Here is a 16,523-nt window from a genome sequence, read left to right on the forward strand (position 1 = left end):
TAGCCCCTCTACAAGAATATTTGAAGTAACTCTGTTTACAGCATCTCAGACATCTGCAAATAGAAAAATAGATGAACAAATTGTATAATATGAACAGAGTATATTACTATTCAATGCTAAATATTAATGAGCTAGGTCCACACATCAACCTATGTGAATGCCACACACAATAAATTGAGAACAGAAAAATAAATAAATTGCAAAAAAATTGCACTCTGAAATAACTACACAAAGTTCAAAACAATAAATATATATATATATTTTACCAATAATTGTATTTGCAATACAATTCCACTTCTCCAGGTACCCATGACTCCTTTTCCTGGAGAATGATATTAGAAATCAAGATCTGGGCACTAGGTTATTTTTTCTTTGTTATGGGAGTACTTTTGCTTCTGGGCCCTCTCAGATGATGAAACAAGGAATATATGTGTGTATATTGGCTAGTGCAAATGCACATAGCTATAAATATTTCTATATGTAACTATCTGTATCTATTTTAAGATAAGCATACTGATTCTCCAATGATTAGCCATTACCATAATTGTCCTAATTCTAGCATCCTCTCCTTGCTTATCTACAAACTCCAAATCTAAAAGTGAAAAACCTGGTTCTCACCATCCACTATCCATTTACTTAATTATCCAATTAAGTATACATGCAGAGCAGCATCGAAATTATCAACCTATTACCCTGCAAGAAACAACTTAACTGGAATACAATGCTTCCAAGAGTTCAGTGCAATATAGAAAAAAATAATAATAACTTTACAGTGAAGACAACCTGACAATCACCACCTCAGCCAGGTGATATCGGGGTCAGTATCAAGAGTGGTAAGTCATGTGGATAATATGTGCCCTTGAAATGATGTGATGAGAACAATCTTCCTCCCCCAAACCTATAACCCCAGCCTAATCTTGAGAAACACAGGAGACAAATACCGGTTGAGGGACATTCCTGACCAGTGCTCCTTACAATTATCAAGGTCGGGGCTGGGATGTAGCTCAGTGGTAGAGTACGTCCTTCCCGTTCATGAGGCCCTGGGTTTAATCCCCAGAACCAAAGCAAAACTATCAAGGCCATCAAAAATAAGGAAATGACACAGCCAGGAGGAACTTAAAGGAAATGAAACAACTAAAGTGGTATCTTGGATGAGATCTTGGAACAGAAAAAAGACAATAGATAAAAACTAAGAAAAGCAAATGTAGCAATATTTGTTTGTGAACTAGAATACACATACTGTGATAAGACAGGATATTATATGTAGGGAAAACTGGATGTGGGGTATGTGGGAACTTTCTGTACTATTTTTACAGTTTTTCTATACATTTAAAACTTTCTTAAAAAATAAAGTTCAGGGGCTGGAGTTGTGGCTCCATGGTAGAGCGCTTGCCTAGCATGTGGGAGGCACTGGGTTTGATTCTCAGCACCACATATAAATAAATAAAGGCCCATCAACAACTAATAAAATATTTTTTAAAATAAAATAAAGTTCATTTTTAAGAAATTCAACATGATGGCTACCTCTGGGTGTAGGGAACGAGGCCTGGAAGTTACACAGGGATGCTCCCAGGTCGTAATATTTAATCATAAGCCCTGCAACCAGGCTGCATGTGTTCAGTGTCACTGGTCATGCAGAACACCTGTGCTAGAGAAGATCCGAGGACAGAGAGGTCAGCATGATCTGGAAGGAGGATGGGGTTAGAAAGAATGTCCTGGCGGAGGTGAGACTGCGTCTGGGTTATTGCAGAAGAAAGGAAAGGAAAGAAGAGTTTGAGAGAAAGCCCAGACCAAGGCTTCTGGCCAAGACTGAGTGTGTTTGTGGAGCTGCAGAGCGAGGTTCCTAAGGGGACCTTACCATGTGCAGCAAGCTTTGGTAAGAGAGTCAAGAAACAAGGCTGGCATAAAGAAGAATGAAATTATGGCATTTGCTGGCAAGTAGATGAAACTGGAGAATATCGTGCTAAGTGAAATAAGCCAATCCCAGAAAACAAAAAGCCGAATATTCTCTCTGATATGTGGATACTGACACATAATAAGGGGTGTGGAGAGGGAAGAATAGAAATTCATGGGATTAAACAAAGGGGAATGAAGGGAAGGGAGGGGCGAGGGAAATAGGAAAGACAGTAGAATAAATGGGACATAACTCTCCTATGTTCACATATGAATACATGACCAGTGTAACTCCACGTCATGTACAACCACAAGAAGGGGCATTTATATTCCATGTATGTATAATTGTCAAAGTACACTGTACTGTCATGTATATCTCAAAAGAACAAATAAAAAAAAAACAAGGCTGGGAATAAAGGGCTTCAGATTTGCCCATTTATGTAGACAGCAGTCTGATCAGTTGGTTCCTACATAGGATTAGATCGAGGCTAAAATGTTCCTGTAGAACTTTTTCCAAAAAAATTCTGTTAGTTAATTTTCTATCACTGTGACCAAAATACCTGACAAGAACAACTTAGGGGAGGAGAAGTTTATTTGGGCTCATACTTTCAGAGATTCAGCCAATGGGTAGCCAACTCCACTGCTCTGAGCCCATGGAGAGGCAGAACATCATGGTGGACAGGCAAGGTGGAGAAAAGCTGCTCAGCTTATCACAGCCAAGAAACAGAGAGAGGGAGGGAGAAGCTAGGGACAAAATATATAATCTCCAGGCATAACCCCAGTGACCCACTTCCTCCAGCCATCTGCCTACAGCTACTAACCAGTAATCCATTCAAATCATTAACACATAAACTGGATTAATCCACTACAGCTCTCATAATCTAATCATTTACCTCCTGCATTAATACATGAGCTTTTTTGGGGGGGGGCATGCATCCCATAATCTAAACCATGGCAATATCTATGTGTATCACAAAGCTCTTCAAAGTTTTCTCTACCAAAGCACCATGCCCCTGGCCTTTCTGAATTTGTTGCAGGAAGACAATGGAGAGCTGCTAGTCACTCTAAAGGATGCTCAGTCTGAGAACAGAAAAGAAATTGGTTTCTCATCCTTAGAATGGTCATTGGTCCCTGAGTAAATGCAATCCAGTTCTGACTATAAAGGCAAGAAGAGACCAGGACATGGACATAGCTTTTGTGTGCAGTCTTGAAACCATATTCTGATCCTTAATACCACTGCACCACAGGTGAGTGATCAAGCTGTGGTCCCTGACAGTTGCTCGTGACCTCCTACTAGTTTCTGGACCACTCTCCTGCTCACCATGACCTGAGCAAAGCAGAACGAATTAGCTGGTGCAGAAGAAAGAATTCACTGCAAGTTCTGAAATCCAACTGAAATTATTTGGGAGTGAAAGAATCACAGAATCCAAGAATTTCAAGAACTCAGGAAGATCTCAGATATGGCAAACTCAGCCACCCGTAAGAGGATTTCCTTCTGGCCAACATGATCCTGCTTCAACAAGCTTTGGCAACAGATCTCTGAATCTTCTTAAGATAGCCCTCATGTAGCACACATGCAGGAAATGCATAAACTGAATCCAGAGGAGATGTCTGACAAGCTCAAAGACACATTCTACAAAATAACTGGCCTGGGTGATTCAGAAGCATTAGCATGCCGAAAGACAAGGGAAGGTGAGGGAAAAGCTTTAGATTACAGGAAACTAAAGAGACTTAATAGCTAAAAGCAATGTGCAATTCTGGACGGGATACTGGACTGAAAAAAAAAAATAAGATTCAAAAATGTTCTTGGGACAACTAGAGAAAGCTGAATATGGACTCTATGTAATTATGTTATATCAAAGTTAAATTTCCTGATTTTAATCATTGTACATTTGGATCATTTTGATCAGATGTAATTTGAAAATACATACTGAAGAATTTAGGGATAATGGAGCAAAATATCCACAGTTGACTCTGAAATGTGTCAGAAAAATAGTAAGAATGCATAGAAAGAGATCAGTAAAACAATAGTGGCAAAAATATTTGTTGGCAAATCTGAGTAAAAGGTAGTCAGAATTTCTTAGGGTTGCTCTTACTACTTTTCTGTACATGTGAAATTATTTCAAAATTAAAAGTTAAGTACTTTTAAAGGAAATAGCTCAAAAGGGAATCCATTTTTTCCTTCAGTAGAACCAGGTGCTATTTTCCGGCAACCACTGCTGTGGTCTCAGCCATTTAGTCAAAATCTATGCCCTTTCTATGTGCCCTCTGATGACCTTCATTTCCTTCATTTCAACTCACAATGCCCACCCCCCAACTCAGTCGCTATTCGTCTCTTGTCCAGGCTGAATTCCCAGCCCCTCGTCCTGATCTGCCTTCTGAGAGGGTAGGCCTCCATTTGTTGGTGCAGCGCCCTTACCTACGATTTCTGCCTTTATGGTTCCCATTTTTACTGGCAAAAGGCCCCAACAGCAACCTGTCGGTAGCTTGTCTTTGGGGTTCTGAGTCCAAGATGTCCAACAGAGAAGGCCAGCTTCCCTGGCCAGTTTTGGGTAATCAGAGTGCCTAGGAAATTGGCTCTGGGAGTAATTTCCTGGAACACTCCACGGGGGATGCAGAGTTATGATTACCTAAGACAGCTTGGAAGCTTTGCAGCTGGAATGACACTTTGCTAAATTTGGCAGCCCCGGAGGGAAATGAGACTTTTTTAAAATCAGGAAGTCGGCTTTGGCTAACGTCTCCATCGCCGTCTGTCATGCCATCCTCTGCCAGGAGTGAGAAGCTGCCTAGAGTGAGAAATCTGCTAGCAGGCAGTCGTGGGGGGAGGAGGGAACAGCTCAGAAGAGCTTCTAGGAGCCGGCACATGCCCAGGCAGGCCAGGGCCCCTGTGGCCAGCACGACTCTGTACTTGCCCTGACTTTTCCCACTCAGAGCATCTGAGGGCTGGCAGGAGATGGTAAGAAATCCTTGGTGCATCTCTCTGCTTGCAGGCTGGGGGTTCCTTACCTAACGTCAATACACTGGACAGGTGGAGAAGCAGAGGAGGCCTCTGTTTAGAGAGGACACAAACTAATAATTTGATGGCCTATACAACTTATGGGTCCATTTGATTCAGACTATGGATTTTTTTTTAAATTTTTTAATGTGTGGAAAACATTTAATAATTAGAAAACATCATATTAAAAAAAAAGACCTCTGGCTTTTCTGAAAAGTCAGTTGCTCTGTACAGTCATGTGGTCACAGTCAGTGCCATCACCCTTGGGGGCAAGGCATTCAGGCTTTATTTAGCCACACAGTTCCCATGATTCTTTTTTGCTCCCTGATTCTGGGGTTTGGGGTCACTTAGCATTTAGCATCACACTTACACAGTTATTGTTCATAAGTAGAATCATTTTTCTCAATCCTTGTCTCTGTCCAAGGTGGGGAGAACCAAAGACGTACAGAGGGCATCTCGAGAAGAAACACCTTCCTCACCTACGGCTTCATATTCCATTTCTGCCTCTCTAACCCGGAAAACTGACAATTTCCTGTTTGACAACTGGATTCTCAGTTTCCCTGGGTTTGCCCCACAATGGAAGTCCTTTCTTAGGACTCCTTTCACCATAAAAATCCTTCCCAGATAAGAGACCAGGCTATTGTTGTTGCGGAAATCAAACTCAGAGCCGTGAGCATGTAGATACTGAGCTACATCCCAGCCTAATGAATTCATTCTTGATTTAAAACCACCCAAATTGGCAATGTCTGATGATCTCACAGCCTCCCCCAACTTCCTCCAGAGTCTGAGCAGCCTCCAGCTCAGAGGAGGCTTTCCCACACCCCTTCCTGCTCCTGTCTGTTCAGGTTGGCTCTCCCTAGCACATGTATGAGCAGAGAGACAGAGACGAATCCCTGAGTGATGGGGGGCTGGTGTCAGAGTGAGGGACCCAGGAGTGGAGGACGGAGCAGAGGGAGGCATAGGCGGGTGAGCCAGCACAAAGTCAGGGAGGGAAGTGGGATGAGGTGGTGCTTGAGGCCCCTTATCCCCCGAGGGCCTAAAATATTGGCCTGTGATGGCGTCTCCAAATGAGGTCACCCCTTTGGGACAGAGATGTTCTGACATAACTAAAGAAAGATGAGAACCCCCATTTTAAATATATGAGAACCACGTAGTAATGCACCATGAATTCAAGGCCTTTTAAAAAATAAATCCTCATGATTAAACTGTGAACTCTGTGTGTATGTGCACGTGTGTGTGCGTGCGTGTGTGTGTGTGTGTGAGTGTGTGTGTGTGTGTGTGTGTTTGGGAGGGTGTATTGAAAGGCCTCATTTATTCAAGGTGGGCTTTTGTATCTCACAGATTTTTTTTAAGGCCTGTCCTGGCATTCCTGCTTTTTCTTTCACATACCAGGAGTCTCCAAAACTGGCAGAGCCCAGGCCTCCTTGACCCTCTGGGAGCCCCAGGCCCCTGTTTCTTCCCACAGAGCAGCCACGTGTGATCGTGTCACCCACCGGAGATCCTGTCCTGGGGATGAGAAACAAGGACCCTGAGGACTAATTGGTACCAATAATTGCAACAGAGAGCAACTGTACCTGGACAGGAAATGCTCTGAGTTCTCAGGTGGAGAGGAAGAGGCAGTAGGTGTCAGAAGTCATGAGGCTCACCAGGTGGCACCTGCTGCCCACTTTGCCTGGAACTCCTTCTCTCTATGGCCCTTGGGTTTGGCTTCTCTTGTCCCACCTGCTCCCACCTGCTCCCACCTGCCTGGAGCCTTCCTCTCCAACTGCCCCATTCAACTGCCACTCCCACCACACCTGAGGAGGGAACTCTGGGGGGCCAACATTCCCTCCGCCCACATTAAAGGGCACTGCCCCCTCTCGGGGTGGTCCATCAGCTCCTCTGGGGACACACAGAGTTCATGCAATGTGCTTGCCTAGCCGCCTCCTCACGGCCTGTCACAGAACACCTTTGTGTAGGAGGGAGGGAGGTCCTCCTCCCAGCCCCATTCCAAACATCATGAGCCTGCCACCACTGGTGTGGGGCCAGGCTGAGACCAGTATCCACACCTCCTGACCCTCTTCCTGGCCCCTGCCTGTGACAACGCATCCCATTTCTGTCTCTATTCGTACAAAGGTAAAGCAGCTCTGGACTCAGGAGAGGGAGGGGAAATCCAACCTTTAAAACACAGAAAATCTCATTCATTCATTCATCATGTATTTCCCACTCACTTAACCAGAAATAGAAGGGAGATTTGAGCTCAAATCTTTTTTTTCCTGAATTGACCAAAAGTCTGAGACTGGAACTTTGCATAGAAGCTTCCTGCTTGTCACACTTGTCATATGCTCTGGAGCCTGGGCCTTGTTGGATTCCTTGGGTCCCTTTTGAACCTTGCCCAGAACAGTTGGCCCAATCTCAGTTAGCAGAAGGATTTCACAGTGGCCAATGAATTGGTTAGGAGGGAGTAAAATCTCAATCCAGAAATAACAAATCTTAATTTGTTTTGAAGAATATTTAGACATTTTAGAAGACCTTCTCCACCTAACTTACATGGGTTTAAGGTCATTTTTGCTGTAGTCTTTTTATCTGCCCAAGGCTCTTCCTTTACTCTTGGGCTGGTCAATTCCTCCCTCTGCTGGTGGTTTCTGGCTTCTCTGTTTCCTAGAGATGCAACTCACTGACTTCACCTGAGCTGAAATGGGGAGGGTCTGGAGACAGATGTGGTGTGGGAAAATGGATCCTTCGAGGAAGGCTTCCTGGCATGGGGAGTGGTGAGACCAGCAGATGTTTTCTTTAAGCACATCTAAAGTGTCCCATTTCATTTACCTCCCTCCCTTCCTCCGTGGATGCAAATCACTGCTAATAATATCACTTGACATTTGTGCCGCCCTTTGTGTATCCTCAAGTTCTTTATCCTCTTGATCACTCAGTCTTCTCAACAATCCTGGTGGGGAGGGATTCTCCGTGGCAGACTGCCTTGCCCAGGCTTCCAAACAAGTGCAGATATTATGGAGTTAACCAGTCGAGGACCCTGAGCAGTTTTCCTCCATGTTCAGACAAGGCCGGGAGGAGATGAATTTCTACCAAGACAGACAGTATTCTGGCAAAGCAGAGTCTGATCTCTCGGGGAACAGATTCTGGAGTGGAATGATAGAGAGAGGCTGTCTGCTCTCTGGCCAAGGGTGTCCTTCAGCAAAAAATAGATCAGCTCCTACTTCAGACAGTGCATGGGTTTGTCCAAGGTCAGGGAGCGAGGTCCAGCCTGGTGGGCGCACCTGGTGGGGGAGGGGAGCATGAGGACCTATTGGAGTACAGGAAGAAAAATCAGAAATCCTTGTTACTTGTCCTCATCCTTTAAACATTAAAAATCAAATCTTTGGAGACGTAAGGGTCTCTAAAATAAAAGGATTTATTGAACCATCGCAAATGGAAGCCAGAAAAACAAAGGACCAGGTTCAGAGACAAGTTCCTACCATGATGGGCCAGGACCAGCACTGAGAGCATGTTTCATCAGCTCTGGGAAAGGAAAACTCTGTGCCCTCTACTGGCTACAGAAACAGGGGCCAGGGGTGTAGATCACACAAAAAGAGGAAAGCTTTGGGACAGGAGGGTGTCCATAAGGAGAAGGCACTGTTTTTTCTGGGTTGGTTGGAGCTAATGGTGCAGAAAGGTATTGTAAGCAAGGCATGGTGGCCCTGGTGGTTGGCCTTGGTGGGACTGAAGTTAAGGCTTCAACATAAAAGGTGTTTTTGTTGGTCTCACCTGCAACCATTTACTGATTAACTTCCTTTATCTCTGCCCACTGGTCTATGTAATTAAAATTTAAGACATCTCATTGTTTTTCCTTTATCCTACAAATACATCAATACAGTGATTTGCATATCTAATATCCTGCACATCATTTGTACATACTGATATATGCATATAACAGGAGTCTATGTGCCCAAAGATAGGAGTGCTTGGGGGCAAGTAGAAATCCATGTTTGCTGGAAAAGAGAATTTTCCCAGCTCTGAGCTTCTAGGAGGCTTTCATTCTAAAACGAGGCTCTATCTGAAATCTTCAAAAGGAAATATATAGATATAGATGTATGTACACTTATATATGTGAATACACACAGTTTAATGTAATAACAATTATACAAAGACAGAGACTCGGAGAAAGAGGCAGTGAGTTCTGGCCCCAAAGCACTTTGAAATCAGTGTGTGGAGTTGTAGAGACTCAATATCATGTGCTGGTTGACAATAGGAGCTCTAGGATCAGATCTGACATCAAAGTTTCTAAATTTCAATTTCTCCAACTACAAAATGAAAACACTCACCTCAAATCATTGTAAAGTAATTGAGGTTTTAAATTAGATAGCATGAATGAAGGACACAGTGCCTTTTACATAGTAACCACTCAAAAGGTAGCTGTCACTTATGAATAATTGTTAAATTGGCAAGCTTTTTTGAGAGATAAGAAGTCCACTTTCTGGATTGCTATTAGTCTGCCTGGTGGTCATTCATAGAAATATGTGCTTAAAAAGCAGGTTTGGCTTATCTGCGTTGTTTTCCTAATGAATCAAGGAGCAAGGTACAGGAGGAGGTCCAAACAAAGTTGATATCAGATGGTTCTAGAAATGTGTGGAATTTGAATGGACTTGTAAAACAAGGGGAAGAAACACCAGGATTAGTGAACCAAAAAATACATGCATGCGACAATTAGAGAACAAGCCTTCTAATAAAGAACAAAAAGGTTTCATAAACACAAATATTGAGTCCTGGCCTTAGTCTCGCCACCCAAAGCTTAAAGATGTGAGCAAGTCCTTTGGCTCAGAGAGCAGCCTGGGAATTGAAACTCACCCTGCACATGCAAAACATAACTCTGCATCCTCAGGACCAGGAAACCTATGCTAACGTTGAACAACTAAATTCTATCTTTAAATGATTGGTAGATGATCTTGTAATGCACCTATTTCCTTCTTTGCATTGACCCTTAAGAAGCTCACAGTGAAAATCCAGCCATCTCAGGTAGCCACAACCAATCCTACATTTTATGTAAAATGATGTACCTGTAGAAGTGTTCTGTGAGCTCTAACTCATGGACAGGCAAAACCCCAGGACCACAAACTATATGTGATGCGTGTGGGGAGGCAGTAGAGGAGTGTTGTTGTGTCCAAAGTCTAGTTGTACCTGGGCATTGGGGTAGGATGCAGGAAAGCCCAAGTAAGTGCCTGGAGACAGCATGAGAGACATCTGGTTTATTGAAGCTTACAAGTATCAGTAACAGCTCCAAGAAATGTTCAGTGGCAACAGGCTGAACAGATAGCACCTCTGTCCCTCAAGGTGCTTAGCAAGCAGCACCTCCTCTCCCTCGTGGCATTGGGTTCAGTGGCAGCCAGCTGGATGAGTGACATGTTTCCTTTCCATGGCACCCAGACCAGTCCCCACGTAAAGAGAGGTTCTAGCTGGGCACAGGGGCACATGCCTATAATCCCAGCAGCTTGGGAGGTTGAGGCAGGAGGATCACAAGTTTAAAGCCAGCCTCAGCAACTGAGTGAGGCCCTGAGCAACTTAGCAAGAGCCTGTCTCAAAATGAAATTTTTAAAAAGGCTGGGAATGGGGATCAGTGGTTAAGTGCCCCTGAGTTCAATCTGTGGGCGGGGGGGGGGGGGAGAGAAAGAGAGAGAGAGAGAGAGAGAGAGAGAGAGAGGTTTTATATATTAAGCTGCAGAAGCAGTGTCAGCATTAACTTGCTTAAGTTTCTTATATGAATTGCCTCTCAAATGTAACCATCTTGAACTGTAGGTAGGACAAAGGGGAGGGAGGAGAAGGGAGGGGGCACAGGGATAGGGAAGACAGTGGAATGAGATGGTCATCATTGCCCTAAGTACATCTATGAAGACATGAATGATGTGACTTTACTTTGTGTACAACCAGAGACATGAAAAATTGTGCTCTCTATGTGTAATATGAATTGAAATACATTCTGATGTCATATGTAACAAATCAGAATAAATTTTTAATTTTTTTTAAAAAGAGCCTAAAGAGATAAGACAATCAAATGCAATGATAGCTCCTTATTAAGATCCTGGATTGTCTGGAGAGGGGTGTCTGAGTTGTAGTAGTCATTACTAAGATAAATGAAGACATTTGAATTGTGTGTTCGATAATGGTCTATCGGTTGTGAAGTTGTTCATTTCAATGGTGAAATTTTATGAGTGTAACAATTATACTTTGGTTATGACAGGCAGTGCCTGTTTTTAGGAGCTATATGTAAAGGATGTAGGGTGGAGGGTTATAATGTCCACAAGTAACTTTCTAAAGGCTCAAAGGTCTGTGTTGGTATGCATATGTATCACACACACACACACACACACACACACACACACACGGAAGCAAAATGTTAACAAATTATTCATCTAGATGGAGGGTATTTGGATATTCATTATACTCTACCTACAACCTTTCTACAATTTTGAATATTTCAAAATAAAACACTGAAGGGAGGAAGAAAAAATGCAACCATCGTGGTGTATACACAAGAAAGTACTTTCTACAGATAACATTAACTCGACCTTGGTTCCCGGCGTGCATAAGAGAAACCTGTGTCCTTCAAGATAACGTGTGTTTGTATCTTCTGGCTCAGGCTTGCTCTCATCGTCTCCTTAACTCAGCTAGTTAACTTGGGGAACAAAAAGGGGACCTTCAGGCACATGGTTTTTACTGTCCCCTTTTTCTTTAAGGAAGATATAGGAGCATTCCAGTGACTGCCAGGTAACTGACTCCCTCAGAGTGGAACAGAAGTGTATGAATCAACACAGTTTTCTCTAGGGCACAGTAGAGACCACAGGGCACTTGGGAACAAAGAATTTGGTCAGAAATATCATTTTTAAATTGGAAAACGATACTCCTCACACCACAACTCCCAGCAGACCAAGCCCGACTACGGTATTGGGGTGAGGCCACTGTCCCCAGCTCTTGATGTGTGCCTATTCCTCTTCATTCTTTTCCTCCACCTTTTTAGATTTAGCTCCCAAGCCAGCCTGTTGGAAACCAGGGATGTAGTTGTAAGCAGGTTACCTCCTCTGCCTGGGACTCAAGTTCCCTCGATAACATCAGAATTGAATTAGATGAGGGTTCTTAATTTACTCTTTTTGTGCCATGGATCTCTTTGGCACTCTAGAGTAGTCTCAGGATGGTTTTTCTAATTCCCACAATAAAGTATGTAATATCGTAAAGAGGGTCAATTATATGGAAACATGATTATTCCAAATAGGTATGAAAACACAAAAATTGGATATTATAAGATATAATCTTCCATAATGATGCACTAAATAACATGATCTAGCAGTAAGTCTAATGACGACTATAATTTCAAAGCACTGATGCATATAAATGATATTTTGAATTACCTGATACCATTGAAATAAGATTTGAGAACATCTATTGGTGACAAATTCAAAGCTAATGGTACTAATACTACAAAGTTTGTTGTCTCAAGCATAATCAAGGGAAATGCTAAATTTCAGTTGGTAAAAATAAAGATATAATTTTTTTTCCTGTCCAAATTTATGGATCCCCTGAATCTAGCTGACAGGTCTGTGGACCACAAGGTAACTTCTGGACTAGGAATCAACTAAGTAGCTTCTGACTCTGACATAGTTGGAAGTTGGATTTCATAGGATTGTCTAAATGAGACAGGCAGACAGAATAAGGGTCATCTCAAAGGACTTAAAAACAGCATACTACAGGATCACAGCCATATCAATGTTTATAGCAGCACAATTCACAATAGCTAAATTGTGGAACCAACCCAGATGCCCTTCAGTAAGTAGATGAATGGAAGGGGAAACTTTGGTACAGATACACAATGGAACATTACTCAGTATTAAAAGAAAATAAAATCATGGCATTTGTAGGTAAATGGATGGAGTTGAAGAATATAATGCTAAGTGAAGTTAGCCAATCCCCAAAAAACAAAGGCCCAATATTTTCTTTGATATGAGGATGCTGACTCATAATGGTGATGTGTTGGGGGGAGCATGGGAGAAAATGGAGGATCTTCAGATAGGGCAAAGGGGAGGGAAGAGAAGGGAGGGGAAAGGGGGTAGGAATGACGGTGGAATGAGTTAGACATCATTACCCTAGGTACACATGTGAAGACATGGTATGAAAATTCTTTGTGTACAACCAGTGATTTGAAAAATTGTGCTCTGTATGTGTAATATGCAATGAATTGCATTCTGCCATCATATATAACAAATTAGAATAAATAATTTTAAAAAAGAATAGGGGCCATCTGGGGAAATGGGACAAAATTTTACAATCTTAATAGCTGGCACCAGAGTGTCTCTGGTGGAAACACTAGAATTGGGAGTTGGGGGTCAAGGAGATCACAGAGGATACTAGTGAACAGCAAGGAGACTGGAGCCTGAGGGGATGGAAATTCGATGAGAGATTGGTCTAAGAGAAAATAAGAGAGGTGCTGAGGTCTCCCTCTACTTCTGATGAAAAAAAGGAGACACTATGGCCCAGTGAGATGCTCAGCAAGTCTGAGCCAAAGAGGTCATAAGAACCACGTGTGGGCTCCGGGTGTGGCTCAGAGGTAGGGTGCTTGCCTCACGTACACGTGCCCTGAAGAGGGTCCTCAAGCAGCTACTCCCTATGGGCCTATCTAGTGACCTGTCCCCTCTCTGTGCCTCCTGGCCTGAGCCCCCCACCTCTGAAGACACTTCAGCAATGTGAAGACTGAGGTCTGAGCCCTCCTGTTTTCCTTCCTCTTCCTGTTCCCTCTGCAGACTGGTGTTCAGTCGGCCACAGTGGTTGTCCTTTGGAGACCCTCCATTTATCAGTGTTCCCCTTAAAATAGAGTGTCTAGAGCTGAGGTCGGAGGGCAGGACAGGGCCAGGGCCATGGGACTGTTGCCTCCTTTCATCTGTACCTCCAGCTGCTGTCCCTGTGGACATTACTCGAGCTCATCCTGAGCTGGCCTGCTGCACTTGACCATGAGAAAGGCTAGCCCCTGAGGACAGATTAAAACCTCTACAACCCCTAGAATCACCACGATCTCTTCTCCACCAGCATGTGATGGAAAATAAAAATAACAAATCGCTAAAGAAGTACAAAGAAGTAGAATAAAGTTCTGCCTTCTCTCAACAGCTATTTTTGTATGATTTTTGAAATGTCAAGCCCCAATTTTAAAAACTTTTATTATAAAATATTTCAGATACCCAAAAGGTATAAAAGATCATTAAAAACAAATCAAGAGGGCGGGGGATGTAGGGTAGAGAGTTTGCCTAGGATCCTCAAGGCCCCCAAAAAACAAAACAAACAAAAACATACAAGTATACACTTTCCACTCAGCTTAAGACATAAAATATTATGATATGGTTTGTTAGTGTTACTTTTCAAGGAAAAAATATCTGTTTTACTGGAACTTGGAGCCCATAGTTCTCAAATTTGCCACACTTTAGATTCTCCTAAAACTTTTGAAAATCCTTTCACCCAGTTTCCAAACAAACCAACACAATCAGAGCCACTAGGAGTAAATATCAATATTTCAAAAACTCAAAGAGATTCGATTGCAATGTGCAGCCAACTTTTAGAATCATACCAGGAACAGAGGTTAATGTCGGAGGTGGGGATGGAAGCAGGTGGAATGGAGTCCTGTAGATCTGGTGGCAGTGGGCTCTGTTTCCTGTCCTCTGACATTTTCTTTGGATTCTCTGTGGATCCTCCCAGTTCTGAAACCAGCAGACCTTCCCACATTTTTGGGAAGAGACTGCCATCTGCTGGTCTGCTTGAGGAAAACGCAGTAGAGCAGTGGTTGGGAAAGGACATTGAGAGAAGTATTACGGGTCACAGCACACAGTTTTTTGTTTCGTTTGTTTGTTTTAATTGTTTTATTTTAATTAGGTCTAGATGACAGCAGAATGCATTTTGATTCTCTGAGGTACTGCAGGGCATTGCCCCACGGCAGCTCTGGAAGGAAGGCAGGGCCAGGTGAGGGGCGTCATTTTCACCCGGTAACTCTATGCAGAGGTGGGGTGGCATAGTACAAGTGGGGTTCCCAGGCATCTCCAGTCCCCCAAAAGGATAAAAATTTTAATTTTAAAAAGCAATGTTTGGGGAAGATAATAAAAGGATAAATGGTTTTTTAAGATTTAAAAAAAAAAAGCTTTCATTCAGAAGGAGAAGGTAACAGAAGATAATGGACACCTGTCACCATTTCCCGGTGGAGATGGCATTCTCTGTTTGATCCAGAGATTGCATCGTCAGCCCCTGTGGCAGTTCATTCCTGCAGGGACGTGTTTGCTGTTCTTTGTCTTGAACAGATCTTTCTTGCCCAACACTCGTCATCTGAGTAAATATTTGTTCATTACAGGTCTCAGTAAACTGCGACCTCAGTTCCACCAGGAAGCCTTGCTTGGATGTCCAAATCTCCTATACCATGTGGTCACCTCCTGGCTCTCTGCTCGGTACAACCTGTTTACTTGTTTACTGTTTACTTAGCCTCACAAGATTCCAAACTCCATGAAGGCAGGGATATCATTACATCCCTAGCACCTATCCCAGTGCAAGAAACAGAGGGAAATATCGCTTCACGGAATTAGATTTTCTTATGGAATTTTGGAATATCAAACACTATAATTTTTTTTAACCATATAATTTATTTTTATTTTTTTAGTCATACATGACAGCAGAATGTATTTTGACAATATAATGCATACATGGAATGTATATACATCAATCATATTGTCTATTCTGCTGCCCTTCCTATCCCCCCTACTCCTCCCCTCCTCTCCCATCCTTTCTCTCTATCCAATCTAATGTGACACGCTTTTTCTTTTTCTCATTACATCATAAATGTATTCTGTATAACAATGAGGTCCTCCTTCTGTCTTCCGTGCAACTCCCCTTCTCCCTCTTTTTCCCTCCCACCTCTCTTCCCTATTTAGTGGTAGTCTTCTTCTCATGCTCTTCTTCCCTATTTCATTTTAAGTCACCCTCCCCCCCTTATATCAGAGAAGACATTTGGCATTTGTTTTTTAGGGATTGGCTAACTTCACTTAGCATAATCTGCTCTAATGTCATCCATTTGCCTGCAAATGCCCTGGTCTTGTTATATTTTTTTTAGTGCTGAGTAGTATTCTATTGTATATAAATGCCACATTTTTTAATCCATTCATTTATTGAAGGGCATCTAGGTTGGTTCCACATTCTAGCTATTGTGAATTGTGCTTCTATAAACATTGATGTGGCTGTGTCCCTGTAGTATGCTCTTTTTAGGTCTTTTGGGTATAGTCCGAGAAGGGAATTGCTGGGTCAAATGGTGGTTCCATTTCCAGCTTTCCAAGGAATCTCCATACTGCTTTCCAAATTGACTGCACCAATTTGCAGTCCCACGAGCAATGTATGAGTGTACCTTCCCCCCCAACCCCTGGCCCCGCATTCTCGCCAACACTTATTGTTGTTTGACTTCATAATGGCTGCCATTCTTACTGGAGTGAGATGACATCTTAGAGTAGTTTTAATTTGCATTTCCCTGATTGCTAGAGATGGTGAGCATTTTTTCATGTATTTGTTGATTGATTGTATGTCCTCTTCTGAGAAGTCTCTGTTCAAGTCCTTGGCCCATTTGTTGATTGGGTTATTTTCTTTTTTGTTGTTGTTG

At 42.7% G+C, this 16,523-nt stretch overlaps 1 protein-coding gene across 1 annotated transcript in view; it reads right to left on the reverse strand.

The window, feature by feature from the left end:
* Abcc12 (ATP binding cassette subfamily C member 12) overlaps window positions 1–14,620 on the reverse strand; it is a 77,649-nt gene extending 63,029 nt beyond the window's left edge. Inside the window, exon 1 of the mRNA XM_021720728.3 lies at window positions 14,463–14,620. The gene's annotated coding sequence lies outside the window, so the exon portion shown is untranslated. The remainder of the gene's footprint in view (window positions 1–14,462) is intronic.
* Between the last annotated feature and the right edge of the window lie 1,903 nt (window positions 14,621–16,523).

Source organism: Ictidomys tridecemlineatus, chromosome 15, assembly GCF_052094955.1.
Source record: "Ictidomys tridecemlineatus isolate mIctTri1 chromosome 15, mIctTri1.hap1, whole genome shotgun sequence".
In the NCBI taxonomy this organism is placed as follows: domain Eukaryota; kingdom Metazoa; phylum Chordata; class Mammalia; order Rodentia; family Sciuridae; genus Ictidomys; species Ictidomys tridecemlineatus.